The following is a 27734-nucleotide window of genomic DNA, read 5'->3' as shown; positions in this document are numbered from 1 at the left end:
AAAAAACCGAAGCCGATGTCCCCCCATGCTTCATACCAAACTGGGTCCCATCCATTCCTACATCGGTTTCTGGAGGCAAGAAAGGACTGTGTGGATCAGTTATGTCCCAGGGACCATGACCCGTCTTGATTGGAGTATGCAAATCAATGACACCTCTCCCAAGGCCAAAAGCAGGACACACAGGAAGAGGGGTGGGACCAAATCTCTGATGGCACCATGCACACATGCAGTACACAAATACACATGCAGGCAAAATACTAATCCATGTAAATTAAAATAAATAAATCTCAAAAAAATTAAAGCAGCGTCAAGTTAGGCACCATCATAAATAATAATAATATAAAGAGTAACTCAGCTCTGTGGTAAAATGTTTGCATACTGTGACTTCCATCCTCAACACTGAAAACACAGACACACATGCACATGCACGCACGTGTGCACTCACACACAGAGCATTCAAATATACAGACAAAAAACAGTGTGAGCTGGGTGTGGTGGTACACATGTTGAGTCCAGCATTTGGAAGACAGAGACATGCAGATCTCTCTAAGTTCTAGATCAGCCTGGTCTACATAGCAAGTTCCAGGCCAGGCACCAGTGTGACATAGTGAGACCCTGTCTCAAAAAACAAACAAACAAACAAAACAAAAACAGTATGGGAAGCGCCATCATACCAGTCCCGAAAACTCAGCAGGAGAGGAAACAGGGGAACACAGTCAGATGAGGTGCAGAGGCAAGCTCTAGAAAAGACTGAGGTGTTATAAAAACAAATACACAGAAGATTCTAGACCCAGGAACCTCTCGAGTTTTTCTAAGGAATCACTTCACTTTAAGAAAGTAAACTGGAGATGGGAGAACCAACACAGACCCTGGTCACCAGACCCAAAGGTCAAGAAAAAGCTTGGCAAATGGGTATGCATTTCCAGGCCTGAAGTTCAAACTGAATATTCAAATGTTTACCTGACTTACTCAACTATCTAACCAGCTATTGTTTTCAACTGGGGGACATAAATGAGGTTCCCTGGTAGGCAGCTAGCCTGTGCATGCTCCAGCTTCCTGTCACTCATAAGTCTACCTTCTGCCATCAATGGCCTCCCCAAAGGAGCAAATATATTGAAAGAGGCAGGCCTGACACCAGAGCTCTGCATCAACCAGCAGGCTTGCTTGCTTATTGTCATGTGTCCTGATTTAAACCACGCCCCCCACCAAGTTCTTGCATTGGAAACTTAATCCCCAAATCCACATGCTAATGGTGTGTGAAGGTGGTCCTTTGAGGTGTGATTAAGATTATACGAGGTTATGAGAGCAGAGGTATTAATGGCTGTCGAAGAGACTGGAATGCTTGCTTGCTGGGTCTTGCCGTGGTGGGCTGCTTTCCACCAAGCTATAAGGCAGTAGGAAGATCCTCAATAGACTCCCAGCACATGCAGGCACCATGCTTTTAAACTTCCCAGGCTCCTGAGTATGAGCTGAAACAGCCCCTTCAGCTGGAAAGTAGCATACTTGCCTCACAAGTGGAGGAAGAACCTGCTCTTTATAAACTACCCAGCCTCGAGTATTTTCTTCACAGCGAACATGTTACGTAGGAACCCTTTAGCAGTAAGTGTGGGTCTGAAGGCACGTGGGTCCAGGAGGTGGGGTACAGAGTAAACAGTGAGAAGAGCTTATCTGAACAGTGCTTGCGTGTTGGCAATTTAAACAGAAAGATAAAAATGAAGAGACATCCCCACATTGGAGCACTGGACTGAGCTCCCAAGGTCCTGATGAGGAGCAGAAGGAGCGAGAACATGAGGGAGAAAGTCAGGAACGTGAGGGGTGCGTTCACTCATGGAGACCGTGGGACAGAACTAAAGGGAGATCACCAACTCCAGTTGGAATGGGACTGATGGATCATGCGACCAAACCCGTCTCTCTGAATGTGGCCAACAGCGGGGGCTGACTGAGAAGCAAAGGACATTGGCGCTGGGCTCTGATTCTTCTGCATGGACGGGCTCTGTGGGAGCCTTCTCAGCTTGGTTGATCACCTTCCTGGACCCGGGGGGAGTTGGGAGGACCTTGGACTTAGCATAGAGTGGGGAACCCTGATGGCTCCTTGGCCTTGAGAGGGAGGGAGGGGAGGTATGGGTGGAGGGAAGGGGAGGGAAGGGGGAGAAGGAGGGGCGGGAAGGGGGAGGAGGAGCGGAGGGAGGGGGAGGAGGAGGGAAGGAGATGGAAATTTTTAAATATAAAAAAAAATAAACCATGAGAATGAAAAAAAATATGAAGAGACATCACAAAGGGGTAATCTACAAACACCAGGCAATGGATTGAGATGTCAAATCAGGCCAAGAGCGGACCCCTTGGTTTACTCCCATGGGTATATGAAGAGAAGACTTTAGAGGGAGTAAACTTTAATTAATAAGACGAAATTTCAAGGGTTCTAAGTTAAATATCAATTTTTAATCTTCCAAGAAAGACTAGAACATGAAAGACTGGCACCACTCCCAGGTAAATTGAGTCACAGAGACCAAATGGAGAACTCGTGAATGGCCGGGGTCACTTCAAAAACTTCCATTCCGGGAGTTAGCAAAGGTGGACACACCAAGGAAGAGGAGAGCTAGGTCTCACGGGAGACATGAAGAAAGGCAGTGCTCCTCAAACCCCAGAGGAGAGAAGTCTGGAGAAGGGAGAAAGGCAGCAGGGGCATGGATTCGCTGTGGATGCCACAGGATATCTCAGATCAACAATTTCAGTGGTGAACTGTGGGGACACTGAGGATGGGTGCATGGGAGCCCAGAAAACATGGCTGCCCCAGGGACTATTCCTTTTAGAAGCCCTAAGAGGCAGAAGGTACTAGAGGGAGAAAAGGATTTTCAAGAGGGTTGGGGAGGACGCTTAGCTAGGCATGGAGCCTAAGGCAGAAGAATCATGAGTTCCAAGACAACCTAGGTTACATGGGGAATTTTGTCTCAAAAAAAAAAAAAAAATCAAACAACTCCCACAGTTGATGCTATCTGTAAGGTAGAGAAGAGAAGATCAGCTCTATCTCACTGTGCAAGATATTTTTAAGGAGAGATGGGGGACCCTAAAATTGAAGAAGAAAACTACAATGTAATCGGAGCCGAGGGGAAATGACACACCACCAGCCGCTGTGGCACACCCTGCACACCTGTGGCTCCCTTCTCTAGATCCTCCTCCAGCAAGGTTCTATTCCCACAGCACAGGAAGCAGATGGAGAAGACGCCCTTCCACCATGACCTCAGCCCTGAGCTGTGCAAGGCTTCCAGGGCCCAAGTAGCATGGAGCTTCAGATCTGATTTTAGCACTCACGAATGGGAGTACTAGAACCAGAGAAGTCAGCAGAAGCATTCCTCTGCACTCCATTCCTTCCCATCTGGATTGGTCACAGACCCCCCCTAAATCAGTCTCTGTAGAACGCAAAGAATGATCCAACACAAGACATGGCCGGAACTTAGACTTACCATTGCCACTGGAGCACCCCAAGGGGCTTTTGTCTACTTAACTGATTCTAAACACCCAGAATGGTGTATTTGTGCAATTCTCTGAACTATGGTTTCTCTATCTGCAAAAGGTGTGAATCTGGCTCATTATCCCTGAGGTTCCTGCTAGTCCAGGGATGATAGGATCCCAGACACTCCAGTCCGTGTTCCAGAATGTGCTCAGGCTTGGGCTCCAGGAAGAGTAGGGAGCAGTCACTGCTATGGTTTTGTGAACCAGGCAGGGATGATGCTGATACAGAATGGATGGATTGCTAACTACACACTCCAACTCAGCTCTTGTTCCTTATATGTGAGTAAGAATTAGGACCTCTCTAACTGACAGTCTCGGAGGCCCCCTGGCTATATACTGTTCTAATGATATGACTACTGATGGATTTCTTGAATTTACCCTGGATCATGATAACCTTACTGCAGCAATGAGCAGCCCCCACACTGCATTCCCAACATTGGAGGGTTTTTACTCTAAGAAATGTATGGCCATGGAATGTTCTGGCTGGTTAAAAAAGGTCAGTTCTCCACGCTGTGTGCTCCACGGAATCTCCTGAAGAGGCAGTGTAGCACAGTGGCCAGGGTCACAGACGTTAGCCGAGGAGCCCTCCTCTCATCTTGTTTTCACAGCCACCTGGGAGCTTCCAGAGTGGGAATGACTATCTGCATCTCTCAGCAAGGACAAGGAGGCCCCCAAAGCTGACAGGATTTGCTCGGAGTGCTAAAAGGAGCTGATGGTATGGTGTGAATGAAAGCCAAGTCTTTGGACTCTGCCCACTGCCCCACCTCCGCTATCCTGTTGCTCCTGGCCGCCCTCCCTTTCACCTCCCATTTATCTGAACTCCTGCTCTTCTGGGCTGGGTTCTCAAAAAACATGTAGCCCCAACCTTGTCCCTCTTTCTGGCCAAAATCTACATTGTTATTTCCATTTCTTCTCTGTCTTTTGAATCTTTCCATTTCCAGCTGGAGATGTGGGGTGGGTTGTCTGTACCTTGGAGACACTACCTCCAGCTGCTGTCAATCCCTTCCTCTTCTCATCTCCGTTCATCCCAAAATGTCCCGCACAGGAAAGAACTGGAGAACACAGCCGGGCCAAGGTTCACCCGGTTGTCCAACCATACCTTCCTCAGAAAAGAGCAATGAACGGGGGGCAGGGGCTGCTGTGTGGCCAAAGTTTCATCTTCAAAGCACAGTCCCTCCCTCCAACTGCTGCCTCCTGTAGGTGATATAACACTGGTGACTCTAATCTGGGAGCCAAGACACTCCAAACAGACATCCAAGTTCAGGAAGGTTGAGGACAATCTACACCAGCTATCCCCAGAAAGAAAAGGTGCAAGGGAAGCCACCTAGCAAAAGTACACCTGCAGCAGCATAGAACCCAGACACAGGAGAGGAGATCTTGGGAACCCCCCACACCCTGGATGGTGGCACGTAAATTACACAGGAGGTGATTATCAAAATCAGGTCACCAATAAGGAAGGGCACAGAGTGTGCTGCAGACTCACGCTGGGTGCACCAGGCAACCAGGCCCAACCACAGCAAGGTGGGGCTGACTCGTCAGCAAGCCCAGATCATAACAAGTCACTTCCACACCTACACAATCCTCCAGGGAAGATTCTTGCATGCTGGGAAGGCGGAGTGAGGACTGCTCGCCGATCCCACCAGAGCCACGGCTGCCCAAAGTGTTTCTGAGACTTGTTTTGGGGAGCTGCCTTCAGGGACTTCTGAATGTTCCAGATGGTGGCTGCTCTTGGGCCCTGGACCTGAACAGGACTTTAACATCCAGCTTCAACCCTTGGGTGTCAAATCTGGTGAGCAGACTCTGGGATCAGGCTTAGGTGATGTTGGTTTTGGATTAAAACGAACTGTGGCTATAAAGTAACAAGACCAGCTTTCCCTAGGGAGCTGGTAAAACAGTTCTCCAGGCCAGTGGAAGAAGTGTTTCGGCTCCCAAGGAGGCTACTAACATGGGTAAGATGCTCATCTGGACCCATCCGTTTGGGTTTGTCTTGTGAAAAACAACAACAAAAAAAAGTCGGCTCCATCCTTCAGAGTCACACCTCTGAAGCCAACGACTCATGAACTTGGGAGTTGTTTTTCCGACGGGGGAGATGAGTTTCCAGTGATGTGCTCGCTCGCTCACCCGCTCCACGGCTCTGCCTCGCAAGGAATGACACACATTTTCAAGAAGGCTGGCCAGGTGAGGAGTTCAGCCCAAGGCCAAGTGCAGCAAGATGCTCTGTGACCCTCGGTGAGGATGAGTCACAGTGCAGAGCACCAGACGGAGCTGGCCACATCCCACCCCTAAACCCTCAGAAACATGCACTTGCTGAACTTCCCGTAGGAGGCCAACCCGCCGATGTCAAGTCCCCTTCCCGTGCCTGTTACATTTCTAATGCAAGTGGCCAACTCAACAGCCTCCTCAGATGTCCGCCTCGCTATGGCGTGGGCACAGGCTCTTGCTACCAGCAGGTCAGATCCCTGAATCTTTACTCACAGACCCACTGAGTCCTAGCCTCAGTGTTGGGTCAGCAGCAGCAAGAACAGAGTCTCTTTGGCGGCTGTTTCCAGTATTATCACTCTTTCATGTTCCCCTTTGCAGACTGGCCTGAAAGGAGTGGGGGGTGTCGGAACCAATGTACCCAATGTAAGGTACACAGGGTACACAGGATGCCCATATATCAAAGACGAAGCTACATTCACAGCTGGCGCTTTCCAAAACGGGCACTGCCCAAGCCAACCACTGTTTTCTAGGAGGTGAAACCAAATTATCGAGTATAATTCCCATTGTCTCTACAAGAAATGGACTTTGGGGAAGGCGGCATACCCAGCGGATCTCTGAAGAGGCAGAGTAGCACAATGATCAGGTTCACAGACATTTAGCCAGTGAGCCAAGTCTCTTCTTGTTTTCACAGCCACCTAGTGAGCTTGTGAGCTGGGAATGATGATCCGCACTTCTCGGCAAGGACAAGGAGGCTCCCAAAGCTGACGGGAGCTAAAGCCAGGTGTTTTTCACAATGCTAAGTACACAGGAGTTGAATGAATGTTCTTTACGAGATGTCTGATGAAGATGGGTGGCAGGGGCCTCTCCAGCCCTAACACGTCGCGAGCCCAGGACATCTGATGATAAAGAGAAGACACCTGCCCCAGCTACCTCTGCAGTCAGTGCTTTGCCTATAAAGGCTAAGGATGCATTGCAAATTCTTCTGGTGGGAAAAACTGACCTTAAATTCATATAGTGACTCCAAGAACTCCCAGGATAGGGGGTGATAGAGAACTTTCTAGGACATTTATTTAGAGTTCAGTTCCCCCCCCACACAACTCATCCTTCAGGTCCATCTCCCTGAATCTTTTGCCCCCACTGTCACCCCCAGCTCTGATTCTCACCTCCCACCCACCCAAGACCCTGGAAGACAGGTGTCTAGGGCACAGGTGGGTGACCCAAGGCCTCGGAGCCACCGTTGGCAAACCCAGCCCCCATGTGTGGCTGCCCTGGCTTTCTCAGGCTCCGCTGTGCAGTTCCAGGCAGCTGCCAGCCTGCTTTCAATATCCGCTCGTCCCTAGCTGGCCTACCAGCCAGACAGTCCCCTCCCCAACCCCTTTCTCTTTGAAGAAAAGTGATTTAATTTCATGAGACTTTAGGGTAATCATGTTATGATCTTCAACATTAACCAGAACCAACTCCCTGCTACAGGAGGGTGGGGAAGGAAAGGGAAGGAAAAAGTAAGCAGGCTCATGTGGGATTGCCAGAAAAGGCAGGGGAAGAAAAATCACAGCACTTGCTCTGCTGGGTCCTCTGATGAGGGTGGGCCTCTGCCAGAGAGGGAGCCCGTGTGCCAAGGTTTCTGGGAACAAGGAAGTTGGGCTTGGCAGGACCTCTATTCTACAGGTTAATCTGCTGTTTCTGAGGGAAATACTGGCTTTCGTTCTTCGGCCTACCTTCTCTGCCATCCTCCACCCCACCCCAACTCCCACTCACTTCCCATCAGCTGCACACACATCCGCTAGGGTACCTGCCCATCCTCCTCTGTCACAGCTCAGGGCCCTCCCTACCTCCTCCTTCAGGTCTGGATGAAGAGCTGCTGTGGAGACCAGGTCAAGCGGCCTCTTGGATGCCAGCTCAGTTTCTGCAGCCCTGCCCACTTCTCAAAGCTTTTTAGACAATAAGATAAAACTTACTGAGAAGATTGGGCTAGGGAAAGGCAAGAAAAAGTGAGGGGAGTGTTGGGAGACTTTGAAGAGAGAGAGAAAAATTCAGGACCACAAGCCCAGAATAGTGCATCTAAGGGTTAGCCGGAGCCAGGGAGGAATTCTCACGAACAATGGTCCTTCTTGGCAGACAGTTCAAGGGTGTGGTGTACACTTGAAAAAACAGCAAATAACCCAGGCTCCAGGGCCACCAGGGCGGGTGCTGGCATGAAGCTAGAAAGCCAGGGTGAGGGACTACTCAGGGACCCCAAGGAAATGGTGGCTTATCCACAGAAGCTGTTCCCCGTGAAGTTCTGGCTTCAGAAGGATGTTGCCAGTCCTGAGCTATGAGAAAGGCAAAGCTGGTTTCCCAGCCCAGAGTCCTCCCCATCACACAGGCCTGCCTGCTTTCCCAGATGTCCCAAAGGCTTGCATCTTTTCCTGCCCCTACAAGAAGCTGACCCTGCACCATGTATGGGGGCTGGAACACCTAGGTACCGTGGTACAATATAAGGCAACTTCTCAAGTCCTCAGACCCTGGCCAAACCCCAGCATCTATTCAGATTTCAAACTGGGACTCAAGAGAGTCTCGGGAATCCTGGAGGGAAAGAGACCCTGAATGTGACTTTAATCCAATCCTAAGGCATAGGGAAACACTATGAGGCACTGGCCAATGGATGGCATTGTTTTCCTCTCAACTCCAGCTCCATTACAAGGCTGGAAGACCGCTGGATGGTCTCTGCACTGCGCGGGGCAGGCGGATTAGGTACATTAGATGTCTGAAGCTATAGAACCTACCCAAAGCTTGTATGAACCAGTCCGAGACTTAGAAACTGTAATTCCTTTTAATACACTGTTTTTCTCTGCAAACACGTCCTGTGGGATTCTTTTAAAGTCATATTTTTAAAAAATTTAATTTAAGGTAAAGGTCAAACGGTGTCGAATGAAGGGATTACAGAGTCTAATTACTGAGAATGTGAAGAAATATCATTAGATTAGGAAAGTGATCAAAACAGGCTTAGAGCAAGCCCTGGACCGTGTCAGGGGCTTAACATGGTGGTTCCAGGGACTGCCTTCAGATGCCTGAGAAGTTGGCAAGAAATTCACTCCATCCCAGGGTATCAGGGCTCAGGCCACCGTGGCATATCAAAAATGGATCTGTGTCCCCAGAGAACTCCAACAGGTTCCCTCGAGTAACTGAAGGAGGAAAGAGGGAGCTCTCCATACCATAGCCTTTAGTGACTGTTCTCTCAACTTTGAAAGTTCTCAGAGTGAAGGAAAAATAAGTGAGGGAGAGTCAGGGCCACAGAAAGGCCCGGTGGAAACCAACATGGCAGGGGCTACAACGGATAAGGGCAGACTGAGGCAAAGTCGCTACTCTAAAAATCTTGGTAGGATCAAGTTAGGGATCCGCTGCCAGACTCGACAAAATGATAGCTTCTCCGCTTGGAGACCATCTCGCTTTAAAGGTGAGATTCAGGGGCTGTGGCTGGGACTCAGGGATGGAGCACTGATCTTGTAAACTTAAGGCGCTGGACTCTATCTCCATCAACACACACACACACACACACACACACACACACAAATGAACAAACGAAGAAGTAAGTAAATAAAGTTAAACTGAATTCCAAATCAGAGGCAGCTTACTCTAAGGCACCGCTGGGATGAGGAGCTCTAACTTTCTCTTTCCGTCACACTTTACATGAAAACTACCCCACAGGGCTCACAGCCAACATTTACCACACTCACTCAGACCTGCTGCTCCAGGAACTTGAGTGTTAGCTCACTTACCAGCAATCACAGGAATGCATAACAATAAGTCATTCCAAATAGCTAGGAGAAACTGAGTCACGGAGTGGCTGAGACACGTTCCCAGAGTCACAGAGTTAAGGTGAAGGAGGACTAGGGCTTTAACCCAGACTGGGGTACAGGTCCAACCTTTGACCCCATCAGACTTTAGAGCCTCCTAAGAGGAAGGGTGCTGAGCGCCCTGACTCACCTCCCATCCTGGGAGATGGTTTTATCTGACTTATGAATGGTTTACTTGGTCTGTAGCATGACACTGGGTCTTTCTACTATTACCCAGAGAGATGAAGGCAGGACATAGCAGGCTCTAAGAATTAAACATCCAGATCTTTGGCTAAATAAATGGAGACCCATCTTGTCAGCCCTTTCCTTGGAAGCACCTGGGAACCAGCAAGTCTCCTGGTTTTCATATTCTCTGTGTGCTTGTGGGGGGGGGTGAGTGTGTGTGTGTGTGTGTGTGTGTGTGTGTGTGTGTGTGTGTGTGTGTGTGTGTGTGTATAAGTGCATCACCTGCATGCAAGCATTTAAGGATGCCAGAAGTGGGTATCAGATACCCTGGTCCTGAAATCACAGACTGTGTGAGCTGCCCAACATGGGTGCTAGGAACCAAACCCAGGTGTTCTGCCAAAGCACCAGTACTCTTAGCCACTGAGCCATCTCCCAAGCCTCAATCTTCAAGTTCTTATTTCAAGTAGCTCCCGTTTTTTTTGGCTAGATGCCATCCTCAGATCGCAGCAGGGGACAAAAGGTATTGGATCTATGGGATGCAGACAGGGCCAGGCCTCCCAGGGGAAGTCTATGGGAAGCAGAAGGGAGGAGGATGTTCAGAATTCAAACGCCTCGGAAAGGAAATGACCTCGCTGGCTCCACTGTTTTGTTTCTAACACAGTGAAAGTGATTAATCCGCAGCCACCAAAATAGCTTGTACGCAGAAACTGTTGAGGTTTCCTAACTACGAAATCGGAAGGAGAAAAAGTGCTCCTTCTTCTGCTCTAGAATAACCAGAGCCAATAAAGTGGGAATGAAACTAATCTTTACAGAATAACTGAAAAGAAACGTCCTTGAAACTTCATTTCCATTCACTTTTTTTTAAATTCCCATAACTATAAACTAGTAGAAGAAACCTTTCCAATGTTTTCATAGGAAAATCCCTGGGAGGGGAAGCAAGATGCGGGTGCCTAAGAGGTTCCAACTCAATAGCTGGGTGAAGTGCTTTAGCAGGCCCCTGTCCCACAGGATTGTAAAACCCGTCCACACATCCCCCAGGGACAGAGCAGCCACACAGGCTAGAGGAAGCCGCTGGAAAGCTGGGAACTGTTTGCAAGAAGAAGAAAATTCAGCTTCAACTTGGGAGCACAGATGGGTTTGTTCATTTAAGCAGCATGGGCTAGGAACATGACCAGAGTGCCATAGCCACAAAGAGGGTGAGTGGTCCACCTGCCCCGCTGCTGTGGCTTGGAGACCAGCATTCTCTTCTTGTGCCTTAGGTCCTGCCCTGGTCCCCTCCTAAAGGTCTGAAATGAAAGCCTATAAAAACAGGACATAGCCTGACCCTCTAGTTGACCAAAGATGAACAAGCCATTTTCAACTTGCCTACGTACTCACAGTTAATAAACATTTATGAAGTGTCTCCAGTGAGCTGGAAGTCCTGGAAGGCACTGAGGAATTGTGACATGGTCCAAGCTCTAGTGGGGAAGCAACTGAGTGGCTTCAGTATATGGGCAATAAGGACGGCTTGGCTCTTGGCACCAAGTCTGGAGTCTCAACCCCTATTTGACTGGTGAGGGAGCAGACAGACAGAGATGCCTTGAAGAACTCTAAACCCCAGCCCTTGGGCAGCACTGATTTGAAAGGGGGAGGCTGATAAAGGCTGGAGACAGACCAAGAAAAATCTTAACTTCCAACCCAAAGAAATTGGGCTTGAACCTCTAAGAGTCAGGATCATAAAGATGGTGGTAGTGCATATACACAGTGGGTGTGCAGATGGATGTGAATAGAATGTATTGAAAAAGAAAATGTACCTTATCCCACTAACAAAGGCTTTTCAGCACAGTGAAAACTGATATCTCATCGTAGCAGAGCCTCAAAGAAACTAAGATGCAAAATATTCAGAATCCTTCTCTCTCTCTCTCTCTCTCTCTCTCTCTCTCTCTCTCTCTCTCTCTCTCTCTCTCTCCAATTCAATATGCATTACTTTCTCACACTCAATTCTTTTTGTTCCCCAAGACAGGGTTTTTCTGTGTAGTCCTGGCTGTCCTGGAACTCTGTAGGAATCTGTAGACCAGGCTGGGATTAAAAGTGTGCATCAGTACCACCCAGCTTCAATTCTACCCAATAATCTGAGTGGGCATTACCATGAGCAGTCCCTACCATCCACGTCATTTCAACACAATGTGTGACATCCATGGGCTCAGTGCTTCCATTCTACACACCTGCTACAGAGATCCCTGTTTGATCCATACAGAAAGCAACCAATGCAAGACGCTCCACACCGGAGCCTTTGTTCTGCATTCTCCTATATGTTATACTCCTTGGTGAGCTTAACCTTCCTCTAGACACTTGAGTATACTTGAAGCTGAAGGTGCATTCTAGCAGAGACTCTAGGATAAGGAAAAGGATGAACAAAGAGTGTGTATATTTATGGTCAGTTCTGATCATTATAATCAGTGTATAAATTAAGTTTTCCAACAAGAGCAGGACTGAGCCAGTGACCTTGGACAGAGCGGGCCTGGTACAGTGAATTCCACAGAAGCAGGAGCAGATACAGACCAGGGACATATGCAGAAGCAGGACTGGGTCAGCGACCCAGGCCAGAGCAGCGAGCTCTACGGGAGCAGGACTGAGTCAGCCACCTAGACCAGAGCTGGCCTGAGATGGCAAGCTATGCAGAAACAGGAGTAGATGCAGACCAGGGACATTTGTAGAGGCGGAACTGAGCCAGTGACCTGGGCCAGAGCAGACCTGAGACAGTAAACTCCACAGGAGTAGATACAGGGGAGCAACTGCTGAGCAAGTGGGCCAGTGCCAGAGACCTCTGCGGTCCAGGTGCTGGGAGCTTCAAGGGACTAGACCTGAGCCAGGACCCCTGCGGGTCCAAGCGTTGAGTCTGGGACCTCCAAGGAACTAGGCCTGAACCAGGATCTCTGTGGGTCTCTGCATGAGTCTGGGACCTCTGAAGGAATAGGCAGGAACCAGAGACCTGTGGGTCCAGGCATGAGTCTGGGACCTCTGAGGGAGCAGGCCTAAGCCAGGTCCTCTGCGGGTCCAGGCCCACCTGAGTCTGAGACCTCCAAGGGAGTAGATAAGAGCCACAGACCTTTGCAGTACCAACCCCAAGCCATGGACCTCTGCAAGAGCAGATCCAGACCAGGGACATTAAAAGAAACAGGTCTAAGCCAGCAACCTAGGCCAGAGCAGGCCTGAGATAGCAAACTCCATGGGAGTGGAGCAAACCCTGGGAGTGAGGGGTGACTTCCAGGATCACGGAGTGACCAACAGAGTAACTGGAACCATGGTACTGACTGCACCACAAGGAGCAACCATCTGAGCTTTTGATCCACTGACCTGGAAGATTGATCACCAGAGTCACAAACAACCCCAACCACACCACTTAGAGGAAAAGATGAGTAGACAAGGTAAGAACACACATAACAACACAAACAGCAACACGCATGACACCAGTAAAATCTAGTGACCCTACAACAGCAAGACTTGAACAATCAAATATAGATGAAGCAGAAGAAAATGACATAAAAAAATTTCAGAAGAATGTTTGAGACTCTTAAAATGAAAATGAGAAATTCCATCAAAGAAATGGAGGAAAAGACAAACAAAAAATTGGAAAACATCAACAAATACCTTAAAGAAAACCAAGAAAAAGCAATCAAACATATGAAAGAAAGTATTCAAGACTTGAAAATTGAAATAGAGACAATAAAGAAAACACAAGCTGAGGAAATGATAGAAACAGAAATCATGAGAAAATGATCAGGAACCACAAATACAAACATAAACAACAGAATACAAGAGATGGAAGAGAGAATCTCAAGCGCTGAAGATACAATAGAGGAAATAGACTCATCAGTGAAAGAAAACATTAAATCTAAAAAAAGCTTAACACAAAATATCCAGAAAATATGGAACACCATGAAAAGACCAAACCTAAGAATAATAGGTATAGAAGAAAGTGAAGAAGTTCAGCTCAAAAGCACAGAAAATATACTTAACAAAATCATAGAAGAAAACTTTCCCAACCAAAAGAAAGATATGCCTATGAAGATACAAGAAGCTTACATAATACCAAACAGACTGGATCAAAAAAAGTCCCCTCGCCACATAACAATCAAAACACTAACCATAAAGAATAAAGAAAGAACCAGGCGGTGGTGGCGCATGCCTTTAATCCCAGCACTCGGAAGGCAGAGGTAGGCGGATCTCTGTGAGTTCGAGACCAGCCTGGTCTACAAAAGTTAGCTCCAGGACAGGTTCTAAAGCTGCAGAGAAACCCTATCTTGAAAAACAAACAAAAAAAAAAAAAGAAAGAATATTAAGAGCTGCAAAGGAAAAAGGCCAAGTAACATATAAAGGTAGACCTATCAAAATTACACCTGACTTCTCAATGGAAACAATGAAAGACAGAAGGTCCTGGTCAAGCGTTATGCAGACATTAAGAGAACACAGATGCCAGTCTAGACTACAATACCCAGCAAAACTTTCAATCACCATAGAAGGACAAAACAAGATATTCCATGACAAAACCAGATTTAACCAATACCTACCCACAAACCTAGCCCTACACAAAGTACTAGAAGGAAAACTTCAACCCAAGAAAGTTGGCTACATTAACAAAAACACAGACAATTGATGATCGCACCGTATCAAATCCCAAAGAAAGAAAAAACACACAAATTAACATCATCAACAAGGAAAACTAAATTAACAGGAGATGGCAATCACTGATCATTAATATTCCTTAATATAATGGACTCAACTCACATATAACAAGACACAGGCTAACAGATTGGATACGAAAACAGAATCTATCCTTCTGCTGCATTCAAGAAACATACCTCAACCTCAAAGATAGACATCACCTCAGAATAAAGGGTTGGGAAAAAAATTTCCAATGAAATGCACCTAAGAAACAAGCTGATGTAGCTATCCTAATATCTAACAAAATAGACTTCAAGCTAAAATCAACCAAAAGAGACAAAAAGGGGCATTTCATATTAGTCACAGCAAAAATCCATCAAAAGATTTCGAAATCTCAATACTGAACATCTATGCCCCAAATACAAGGGCACCCTCTTATGTAAAAGAAACACTACTAAAGCTTAAATCACACATTAAACCCCACACACTAATAGTGGGAGACTTCAACTACCCACTCTCACCACTGGACAGGTCAGTCAGACAAAAAATTAACAGAAATAAGGGAATTAACAGAAGTTATGACTCAAATGGACTTAACAGACATCTATAGAATATTCCATCCAAACATAAAAGAATATACCTTCTTCTCAGTAGCTCAAGGAACCTTCTCAAAATTGACCACATACTCAGTAACAAAACAAACCTCAACTGATACAAAAAAATTGGAATAACCCCATGTATCTTATCAGATCACCATGGTTTAAAATGAGAATTCAACAGCAACACTAATTCTAGAAAGCCCACAAACACATGGAAATTAAACAATGCTCACCTGAATCATCAATGGGTCAAGGAAGAAATAAAAGGAGAAATTAAAGACTTTCTAAAATTCAATAAAAATGACCACACAACATACCAAAATTTTGGGACACAATGCAAGCGGTGTTAAGAGAAAAGTTCATAGCACTAAACGCCTACATAAAGAAGCTGGAAAAATCCCACAGTAGTGAATTAACAGAATATTTGAAAACTTTAGAACAAAAAGAAGCAAACTCACCCAAGAAAACTAGACAGCAGGAAATAATCAAATTGAGAGCTGAAATCAACAAAATAGAAAAAAAGAAAACAAAACAAAGAATCAATGAGACAAAGAGTTGGTTCTTCAAGAAAATCAACAAAATAGACAAAACTTTATCCAAACTAATCAAAAAGCAGAGAGAGAGAGAGTATCCAAATTTACAAAATGAGAAATGAAAAGGGGAACATGACAACAGACACGGAGGAAATACAGAGAATCATCAGGTCATATTTTGAAAATCTGTACAACACAAAACTAGAAAACTTTAAGGAAATAGACAACTTTCTGGATACATATTATTTACCATAATTAAATCAATACCAGATAAGCAAATTAAACAGACCTATAACTGCTACGGAAATAGAAACAGCCATCAAAAGTCTCCCAACCAGTAAAGGCCCAGGACTAAATGGTTTCAACTCAGAATTCTACCAGATTTTCAAAGAAGAACTAATACCAATACTCCTCAAATTGTTCCACACAATAAAAACAGAAGGAACATTGCCAAACTCTTTTTATGAGGCTACAATTACCCTGATACCCAAACCACAGAAAGACATTACTAAGAAAAAACTTACAGGCCAATCTCACTCATGAACATTGATGCAAAAATACTAAATAAAATACTGGTAAATCAAATACAAGAACACATCAGAACCATCATCCACCATGATCAAGTTGGCTTCATTCCAGAGATTCAGGGATGGTTCAACATATGAAAATCTGTTAACCATATAAACAAACTGAAAGATAAAAACCACATGATCATCTCATTAGATGCCAAAAAAGCTTCAACAAAATACAACAACACTTCATGTTAAAGGTTTTGGAGAGAGCAGGGTTACAAGGAACATACCTAAACATAATAAAAGCAATATAAAGCAAGACAACAGCCAACATCAAACTAAATGGAGAGAAACTCACAGCGATCCCACTGAAATCAGGAGCAAGACAAGGTTGTCCACTCTCTCCCTATCTATTCAATATAGTTCTTGAGGTCCTAGCTAGAACAATAAAACAACAAAAGGAGATCAAGGGGATACAAATCAGAAAAGAAGTCAAGAGCTCATTATTTGCTGCTGATATGATAGTTTACATAAGCAAACCCAAAAATTCTACCACTCATAATTCTACAACTCATAAACACTTTCAGTGATGTAGCAGGAAACAAGATTAATTCAAAAAAGAATCAGTAGCCCTCCTTTACAGAGATGATAAATGGAATGAGAAAGAAATCAGAGAAACATCACCCTTCACAACAGCCACAAATAGCATAAAATATCTCAGAGTAACTCTAACCAAACAAGTGGAAGACTTGTATGACAAGAACTTTAAATCTTTGAAGAAAGAAATTGAAGAAGACACCAGAAAGTGGAAAGATCTCCCACGCTTTTGGGTAGGTAGAATTAACACAGTAGAAATAGCAATCTTACCAAAAACAATCTACAAATTCAATGCAATGCCCATCAAAATCCCAGCAAAATTCTTCACAGACCTCGAAAGAACAGTACTCAACTTCATATAGAAAAGCAAAAAACCCAGGATAGCCAAAACAATCCTGTACTATAAAAGAACTTCTGGAGGCATCACAATCCCTGACTTCAAACTCTACTATATAGCTACAGTACTGAAAACAGCCTGGTATTGGCATAAGAACAGACAGGAGGACCAATAGAACCAAATCAAAGACTCGGATATTAACCCACACATCTTCCAACACCTGATTTTTTACAAAGAAGCAAAAAAATATCAAATGGAAAAAAAGCATATTTAACAAATGGTGCTGGCATAACTGGATATCAATATATAGAAGAATGAAAATAGATCCATGTTTATCACCATGCACAAAACTCAAGTCCAAATGGATCAAAGATCTCAACATAAAGCCAGCCACACTGAACCTCATAAAAGAGAAAGTGGGAAGTACACTTGAACACATTGGCACAACAGACCACTTCCTAAATATAACCCCAATAGCACAGACACTGAGAGAAACAATTAATAAATGGGACCTCCTGAAACTGAAAAGCTTCTGTAAAGCAAAGGAAATGGTCAACAAGACAAAATGACAGCCTACAAAATGAAAAAAGATCTTCACCAACCCCACATCAGTCAGAGGTCTGATTTCCAAAATATACAAAGAACTCAAGAAATTTGTCATTAAAAGAACAAATAATCCAATAAAAAATGGAGTATAGACCTAAACAGAGAACTCTAAACAGAGGAATCTAAAATGGCTGAAAGACACATAAGGAAATGTTCAATATCCTTAGTCATCAGAGAAATGCAAATCAAAACAACTCTGGGGTTCCATCTTACACCTGTAAGAATAGCCAAGATCAAAAACACTGATGACAACTTATGCTGGAGAGGATGTGGGGAAAAGAGAACACTCCTGCATTGCTGGTGGGAGTGCAAGCTGGTACAGCCCCTTTGGATGTCAGTGTGGCAATTTCTCAGAAAATTAGGAAACAACCTTCCTCAAGACCCAGTAATAACACTTTTGGGCATATATCCAAAGGATGCTTAGTTGTGCCACAAGGACATGTGCTCAACTATGTTCATAGCAGCATTGTTTGTGATAGCCAGAACCTGGAAACAACCTAGATGCCCCTCGACTGAAGAATGGATAAGGAAAATGTGGTACATTTACACAATGGAGTACTACACAGCAGAAAAAAATGATATCTTAAAATTTGCAGCCAAATGGACAGAGCTAGAAAACATTATTTTGAGTGAGGTAACCCAGACACAGAAAGACAATTATCACATGGACTCACTCATAGGTGGTTTTTAAACATAGAGCAAAGAAAACCAGCCTACAAATCACAATCCCACAGAACCTAGACAACAATGAGGACTCTAAGAGAGACATATGTGGATCTAATCTACATGGGAAGTAGAAAAGACAAGATCTCCTGAGTATATTGGGAGCATGGGGAGCATGGGAGAGGGCTAAAGGGTAGGGGAGAAGTAGGGAAGGGAGCAGAGAAAAATATAGAGCTCAATAAAAATCAATAAAAAATAACATAAAATAAAATAGAATGTTTTCCTAGCAATTATCTGTACCTCACTCTGGATTCGCAGCACTCAGGAAGTCAAAGGCAGGAGAACCGCCGTGAGCTCCAGTCCAGGCCAGTCTGAAGCCCTGTCTCAAATAAATAAATAGAGTTTCCTGCTTTCCTTTGAACGGACAATAAAAGGTAAAACAATGGAATCCCCACCTCCCCAATCCACTGCCCTTACACTGGCATGCATATGCAAGTGTCAGAGACAGGAGGGTCCCCGAAGCCCTCTGCCTAGCTTTTCTTTCTGAGAATCAGTTGAGCTGCAGGTTCAGTGAGAGAGCCTGTCTCCAAAAACAAGGTGGAAGGCTGGGCATGACAGCGGACACCTTTAATCCCAGGCTCTCTTGGCGTGTGAGGCCAGCCAGTCTAGTTTGTATCAAGTTCCAAGCCAGCCAGGGTTACATGGAGACCCTGTCAATAGACAAATAAACATGGAGCTCTGCAGAGAAAGACACCCAGTGTTAGCCCCTGGCCTCCTCAAGCACGGTGTACATGTACCTGAACACAAGCACATAACAAACACACACACACACACACACACACACACACACACAATGGCTATGATTATAGCAGCTGCGGAGGCAGGGAAGGTCTGTCCAAGTGAGGCATTTGAATCTAAACCTAAAGCACAAGAAAGAACCAGGCAAAGAAAGAGAGAAGAGGCACAGGCAGAAGCTCGGGGAGTGGGGCCAACAGAAGGGCAATACGGATGCAAGCATGGCAGGACAGGGGCAGCGGCAGGTACAGGGGCAGCGGCAGGTACAGGGGCAGCGGCAGGTACAGGGGCAGCGGCAGGTACAGGGGCAGCAGCAGGTACAGGGGCAGCGGCAGGTACAGGGGCAGGTACAGGTGCTATTGTTTCCTTCACAGTGTATCACAGTCTTCTGGAAACGGATCCAACCAGGGTGCAAGTGGAGCCAGGAGGCCAGGGAGGGGCCCCCACAATGGTCCAGGTGAACAGTGATGGTGGTGGTTTGAGATGTCATAAAACGAACTCAGTGTGAGAGTACTAATCAGGCTCAGGAGTGAGCTGATGGGAGGTGGGGGTGGGGCTAGATGGACTCCCCCAGCACTGGTCCGAGCAGCTCGAGGTGCCCATTAGACATCCAAGAAATGGGAAGCGGTGACTGGTGGGATCTGGCCCAAGTGAGAGACTGGGACCAGAAGTCAAACTGTGAGTCTTTGCATGGCTGCATGGAAAGTAAAAGGGGTGGAGCAGACGGAGTGAGAGCCAGGAGAAGCCCAGGGAGAGTTCTAACAAGTGGGGTCAGAGGGAAGGGGCCAGGCCATAGAGAAGCTGCGAAGGGGGCAGACAAATGAATGGTTGGGAGGTAAATGGGTAGATAAGATGGCTAGATGGATGGACGGATGGGTGTGAGGGTAGAAGAGAGAGCAGATAGGAGATGGGCGGATGGGTGTGAGGGGGGTGGACAGAGAAATGGACACACAAATTGTGAGACCGAGACAGGAAAACTATTCCTTGCAGGTTACGAGTTCTGTTTGCAGTTAAGGATAAGTTCCTATTTGTCCTGTGTTTCCCTGACCCATCTACTTGATCACACATGGGCAGGAAGAATGTGGGCAGGAAGTATGTCAGGATGTATGCTTGCCCCTGATTGGATCTGATAGGAAAGGCGGTGAGTTGTAGGGTTTGTCTTCTTAAGCCTCTGCAAAACATGACTTATGGTCATTGCCTGGGAGCCCAGAGATGGACCTGTCTATCCTTCCTGACCAGTATTTAACTAAAGTTTGCTCCAAATGTGGCTTCAAACTGTGGTAGTGGTCTTGTTCTTGACCAGTGGAATTAACAACATACAAGCACATAAGAATGCACATGCAAACCGCCCTAAGCAACTGTTACAACCAGCAAATAGGACTGTGTACTCCCCATACACATACGGTCTGCGTGGTCGATTGGCTTCCACATTCCTAAAATGTAACATAATCCTCTTTCCCACTGCTTTAAGGTGAAAAATCAACTGTGACCTTGAGAGGCTATGTAACAAACGAGGGCCCTAGTGACTAGGATATTCGGTACTTCTTAATGACCGAAGAAAAAATAGGACCTGAGGCAAAGCCCAGTATGGAAACTGATCAAGATGGACTTTTCTTCATTCCCGGACACACCTGGCTTGTCAACAGCTCTTTCCCCAAGGTGTGCATCAGCCGGCTTTTGTTACTCTAACTGGCCTCTCATAGTTGAGTGGAGACGTTTGGAACGGGAACTAACTATATCCTGCCGTCCCTCTGGACCCAAAAGAAATGCCCTTCTGTGTTTACTGTGGCAAAAAAAATGCAAAGATTTACAAATGATACCTGTAAAACAATGAATGAAAGGCTAAGGGTGTGTGGCTCAGCAGCAGAGCATCTGTCTAGCTTGGTACTGACAGCCTCCTATCTGGGACAGGATCGCTCAGTGAGAAGTAAGAAGTCAAGATGCGCTTTCAGATCCCACGCAGGCTCATAACAAACCCGGGAAACCTTCGCCATAATCCTGCTCTTTCTTTTCCTCTTTTTTTTTCTTTTGAACATAAGGACAAGCTAGTGAATGCCGTTAAATTTCTACTACCAGCTGACACACCTACAGATGCGCTGAGTGTCAGCTCGCCCCATCTCATGATACATGCAATGTGGTAACCCTGGAGTGCAATTTTATGTGCTATTTTCCTGCGCTTTCTCTTGAAAAGCAGGTGACTTCTTGGATAGCAGCAATTTACCTTTCACGCCGGGTAATCATCGAGGTGCCTGATTGCCCTGAATAACATTCCCGGCTGTCAGAATACTTCAAGATTGAGAATTAGCATTTCAAAACCCTGTCAAATGAGGGTAGGAGGGCTTGTTCCCTTCCTCGAAGGTTCCCTGGGCTGTAAAGAAGTGTGTGTTAAGTGCACACCTGGGGAAGTCACATCTCGACAGCAGAATATTGGGCAGTGGTCTCACACAACGTATTCGAGGTGCCCATTAGACATAAAGAAGGTAAAGAAGGTAAAGGTGGCCTGAGAAACAGCCCAGCTCGATAATCACATGGCCTAAAATTTTCAGGAAGGGTCTAAGTTCAAACATTTGTGCCCAGAGTCCCTGAACTCATCGTGGCATCTGGGAAATCCTGAATTGTTGGGTTCAACACAGAAACAACATTCTTCTAGATTGTTGCTTAGCCAGGAAGCAGTATAAAAGTCTTTTTGTTGGGCCATGACCTCTCACTTGGAGTTGGGACAACTCATTCCAAAAAAAACCTGGGGTTATCAAAATACAAAGCCAACTTTAAAAGCTCTTTGTGGACAGTCCGTATCAGGACCTAAAACTCAACTGAGATACAAGATTGGATGAAGGAGCAAAACCACTAGGCTTGCCGCTCTCACAGCTGTATGCCACAGTCACAGTACATCACCGCTTTCCCAGACCAAAAGCAGGTTCTGGATCCCAACCGCTGAGCAGTGGGGTCCAGACCTTCATGGGCCACCAGGGAAACCGTTAGGCATGCAAGTTCTGGGGTCCTACAATGGGGCTCAGCAACCTGTGCCTCTGGTGAACCACGTGCCTACCACAGTAGCCATGCCCCACCTCCCTGCCATCTGTCACAACACTCCTGCTCCATCCCCCAGACCCAATGGCCAACTTCTAGCCAAAGGGTCCCAGGGATGGGTGTCCCCGGGATAAAGATCAGCTCCACCATTCCCTATAGGTGCTCATGACTCATTCCACACGCATGCCTAGAATCAGGTCACTTCGTCACCCCAATTTTCTCCTGCCTCTCTAGTCCTTGGCTTTGAGGAAAGGACTTGAGTACTCACAGATATGTTCATAACACATATAGCTTGGTAGTGAGACTTGCCCTCTGTATTCTTTACTGAGATAGTAATATGAGATAATTGTGGGGATAAGCAAGAAATGAAAGGCTATGGTTTGGTAGTGTTGTGTTGGTGTGTCAACTTAACAGGGGCTCAACTGTCCTGGTTACTCTGTCAACTTGACACAAGCTAGAGTATCTGAGAAGAGGGAGTCATGATTTAGAAAATGCCTCCATAAGACTCACTTGTGGGCAAGCCTGAGAGGCATTTTCTTAATAGGTGATTGACCTGAGAGGGTCCAGCACACTGATGGTGGTGCCAACCCCAGGAAGGTGGTCCTGAGTTGTACAAGAAAGCAGGCTAAGAAAGCCATGAGGAGCTAGCCAGAAAGACAGTATTGCTCAGTTGGGCCTCTGCATCAGTTCCTGCCTCTAGGTTCCTGCCTTGAGTTCCTGCCCCAACTTCCCGCAGAGATGGAGGGTGACCTGAGAGTTGGAAGATGAAATAAACTCGTTTCTCTCCATGTTGCTTTGGGCCATGGCGTCTGTCCCAGCAATAGACACCTGAGACAGCCTCTTAGGCCTTCTCATCTATGAGTCCCTTCTAAGCCAGTGGAAAATTTGTCTAACATATAGGTTGCCATGTAAGAAATAGAATCAGTGGCATTTTTAGGACATTCACAATAACCTACAACTACCACTTCTGTCCAAAATATTTTCATCCCTCTTCAAGAATAACTTGTACCCATTTTCCTCTTCCTCCAATCCCTGGCAACCACACATCTTGGCTTATTCTGGACACTTCCCATAAATATATTCATACATGTAAGCTTTTGTGCTGGTTTTGTTGCTTAGTGTGGTGTTTGTGTGGCTCATCCACGCTGTAGCTAGATGGTATTTTGGTGCGGATATATTACTTTTTTCTTTTGGTAGGCATTTGAGTTGTTTCCTTCAGCTACTAGAAAGAGTGTGGCACTAATGAACATTCTTAGGCAAGTTACTTGTTTTTACATTATCAGCTTCCAGTTCTTTGGGGTATAAATCTAAGAGTGGAATTGCTGGATCATATGACAATTCTATGGTTAATTTGGGGGTTTTTGTTACTGTTGTTGCTGTTGTTGTTTGAGGAGAAGTCTCTTATAGCCCAGGCTAGCCTTTAACTTCTGACTCTCCTGCCTCCACCTCCCGAGTGCTGGGATAACCCAGGGCTTCAGGTAAGCTAGGCAAGCACTCTGCCAACTGAATTACATCCCTAACCCTAATTTGGTTTTTCTTTAACACCCTTATTTTATACAGTTGGGTCTTACCATAACATTTTTATACATGCATAATAATAAACTTGGTCTATAATGTTTTTTTGAGGTCATATCTGAGAGCTCAGTTCATAGCTGTTCTGTTTTCCTCAGGGTTATTTGTGGGCAGAGCTGCACCTCAGACAGCTTCATAACAAGCTCAGCATCGTGCATGCACGAGCTCAGGCAATCTGGCTCCAAGATGTGGGCTCTTTAAAGGCCGTACCATCAGTCTCCTGTGTTTCCCTCACACCTGAAGACTAACGCTAAGGGAGATTTACTAATATCTGTGTCTGCTCCCAAAGAAAAATGGTCAGACTCAGGAGAAGAATTCATGATGGAAAATGTCCAATATCTTTAACCTGTTGTCATTATTTCTAAGTTTTTCCTTAAAGGTACCTTTTGAGGGTTTAAAAAAAAAATCTCCATGAACCAAGTATCTTATGTAGATCTTGATGCTTATAAAAATCCTGCAAGCAGATATGACTATCCCTTCTTATGGAGAAGAAAAAGTAAGGCAATGCTAACTCTTAAAATTCAGCTACCTGTGGTCATTTAGGGCCAGAACAAGGGCCCTGAATCCTCCGGTATACTGCCGCAATCAATATAATACAAGGGCTGGGACAGTTGGGATGATAAATATCTTTAATCCTGGTCCTCAAGAAGCAGAGATAGGAGGATCACTGTGAGTTAGAGGCCAGTCTGATCTACATAGCAAATTACATGCCAGCCAGGGCTGCACAGTGAGATCTTGCCTTAGCGATTAATATTTACATGACATGAATCACAGAGAAAAGGCTGGAGTCTGTCTCGGGCACTCTGTATTAAAAGGCAGATCGGTTAAAAGTGCATTCTTCAGTAAAGTCAATACTCAAAACGATTGAGATAAAATGCATGCTGCACTTAAGAGGCTGGTATTGGGGATCAGTGGTAGGGATATGGCCAGCATGCAGGAATTCCACCTTTAGCACAGCTACAGATGGAAAAGCTACACTTCAAGGAGTCAGGTAGAACTTTCTGGAAAATATATTTCATTACATGGACTCTCAAATCCGGTCTTAAGGCTTCAATGTGGGTTAACAATTCAGCCTTCCCACTGGAGGGTTAATGGAGATCTTTGATAAACATGCCGCCAAAGCATGGCAGGGTGGAAGATAACCGAGAACACAATGAAAACAAGGATGTGTTGGGCATGCTGACTTGACAGCAAGAAGGGTGGCCAAGGGTAGACCAGTCGCACCACTGCCCCTAGAAAGCAGATCACCAGGAAGGGCAGGAGGCACCCTGGGATAGCTAGCCAACAGACTTCGAGGTCCTAGACCTGTGTGCAGCCAACCAAGTTACAAGTAAAACTGAGGTTTATGCGATGGAGTTATTCTGGCGGACACTCCCTTTGACTACTGTTGATGTGGTGTACCCAGCAACACCAAAATCTTGGCTGCATAAGTTTGTTTGGGAGAGTCTTGGGGTCCTTTGGTCATATCAGAGGTGGAGTGTGGGGAAGAAGAAGAGAGCAGAGTCCCAAGGAGGGGAACAAGGATGATGCACAAAGGCCCTGCCCCCCTCAACATCGCCTTCAGCTGGAGCAGCTCTCTCAGCCTCTATCTGATTTACCCACTGGGTTTCCATATGAAAGTCTGTATGTAAAAATAACCCTGCAGCTAGGAGGCACCGGAAAGTCAAGTGAGGCCAGGAGGCTGGCCCCACACTACCACAGAGGGGTCTCTGCCTTGCTGACTGGAGTGTGGAGCTCTCAACTGGACCATAAGACAGTCCTGGTATTCTCTTTCCTTTTTCTTGTCTCCGGGTCTTTTCAGCCTTGCACTGACCCCGTCCCCAAGCCTCTCCCTTTCCCCTTCACTCTTCTGCCAGCCCAGGCCAGCGCCCCCTCTTCTGAACTACAACAATAGCCTTCCAACTGGCTTCCTGCTGCCAGCCTGTGTACAACCTCCATCCACACCCCCTGCCAGCTGAAAGCATTCCCTCTGTACTCCGAGAATCATCTTCGGGCACGCTGCTGGCTCAGCTCTTACTCGTTAGCCTCTCTCCAGGAGTCCAGCTCACGTTACGATAACGAGATAACTAGGGCTAGAAACTTTGGAAAGGACAGAGGTCTATTTAGATCACTGTACTAGAGGTTAAACGTCCAACAAGCCCAGGTGGCCTCGTTGAGTTGGCTTCTGGTGAGGTCTTATAAGAACGGCATCCCTTCTCAAAACAGGTCGCCAGAGAGAAGCTAGGGTCCTACAACCCCTTCTAAGGACATACATCCGAAGACATGAGGACCTTCATGGTACCACCTCCCAGCACTGCCACATGGGGACGAAGCTTCCAACTATGAATCTTGAGGGGACACATCCAAACTCTATCAAAGCCATAGCAAGCCTTCTGGCCAGAGAGGAGAGGTGATTCTGAGTCCCCCACTCAGTGGCTTTGCTGTTTCATTTCTCTGGGACCCCTCCTGTATCCCGTTAAACCCAAGTCACAAACTGAGACTTCACCCGTTGTTCCTACAGCTCCTAAGCCACGTAAGAGATGTCCTGTAGGGTAGGGTAGGGTGGATGACTGATTTAAAAAAAAAAAAAAAAAAAGCTACTAGGGTGTGGGCACACACACCCAGAGGGAAGGAAAAGTACAGGGCTATACTAGCTGCAGGGGTGTGAACACCCTTCCTATCACCTTCAACAAATGGCTCCCCTCCATCGAGGCCAAGTCTTCCCTGCAGGCCCTGGGCCCTCTGTCCTCAACACATCTCAGAGGGCAGAGCACGGACAAGCTGGGCCAAATGCTCACACGCTACACTCCAGGGCCACAGACATGTTCCCAATGAGCTGACTACAGCCATGTTCATCCTGGACCACGAGTGCCCACACCACAGCTGTGCCTACTTCAGCCTCGCCTGCTCTAAGCCATCCTCAGCTGGGCATCACACACTCCCCCAGGGGTGGCTAAGTGAACAAAAGGTCCCGGAAGGCTGGTTAGCTGACTAGAACTGCAAAGACTGCCGGGCGTAGGAATGCTGCGGGTACAAAGCCTGGTTATAATTTATCTTGAGCTACCTTTAGCCCCCTTATCAGCCATTCCTTGCTCACCTCTGTGCCTGGCCTAACTTAGTTTCTTAACTAACAGACAACTGGCTTCCACCAGCCAACAGGCTCAGAGTGTCAATGGGCAACATCTGTGACCTACAGCAGAGACGTCTCTGCTTCATACAGGCGGCCTACCTGATGTTCCCACAAGGGTATTGCAAAAATGTCTCAATTTGTCTTTCTTTGTTATGTTAACATAAAACTTAACAGAACTATTACAGTGTTGTTATGTAAAATTTTGGGTGACCTGAATCTGTGTTCCAAGGCTATGGTCACTCATATTTGACTCCAAGATAAGCGATCTCTTACCCTTTTTGGTGAGAGTTGTATTTTGGCTTTGATACCAGTCTCCAGATAGAGCCAGAAGCATTGAGCCAGACCTGCAGGGCAGGGCCACCTGAGGGTTACTCAACCCAGGGACCTTTCCCTGCTTTTCCTTGATTCCCATAATCATTCAGCACCATCTGACCTGAAAACCTCCAACAATTCTCTGTAGTCCTCAGAATCAAATCTTAGCCCCTCCTGGTGCCCACAGGATGGCCGCCCTGTCTCCCCATCTTCCCCCTCCTCCCCACTCTGCTGCTTCTCAATGGCAGCAAGCTCCTTCCTACCTCCAGACTCCCACACTTGTCCTCATGACCTGGAATGATCTTGTCCCCAATTTCTGCAGATCCAGCCTCATAGGCAAGGCCATCTCTACCATCCTCTGATCTCTGACATGAGCTCACTCTCCTCTCTTCCCTCCATCCTCCCTTTCTTCCTTCACACCTGTTCTCTACATGGAGCAAAAACTCCATGACAATGGAGACCCTGCTTGTCCACTGTTGTTTGTACCTTCTGGTACCTCCAGGACACAGCGACCGAAGGATGAGTGGATGGACGGATGGGTGGATGGATGAGCGAATGAATGAGTGAATGAATGAATGAATGAATGAACAAATGGATGCAGCAAAGGGAGCAGAGTGGTTCCTATCACATGGGCACCAGCCGGGATCCTCAAATCAACTGGCTGTCCTTAGCTATGGGGCCTGAACCCAAGCTGAGTGATCCACCCTGGTAGCTA

General features: G+C 46.2%; 1 protein-coding gene across 1 annotated transcript in view; it reads right to left on the bottom strand.

Annotated features, from left to right (window-relative positions):
- Positions 1–27734, bottom strand: part of Ntn1 (netrin 1) — a 185076-nt gene that overhangs the window by 125272 nt on the left and 32070 nt on the right. The gene's annotated exons all lie outside the window — the stretch shown is intronic.

This window comes from Arvicola amphibius, chromosome 4 (assembly GCF_903992535.2).
Source record: "Arvicola amphibius chromosome 4, mArvAmp1.2, whole genome shotgun sequence".
NCBI classification, from domain to species: Eukaryota; Metazoa; Chordata; class Mammalia; order Rodentia; family Cricetidae; genus Arvicola; species Arvicola amphibius.
The sequence above is the reverse complement of the archived record's forward strand: the minus strand, read 5'-3'. Positions and strand labels throughout refer to the sequence as shown.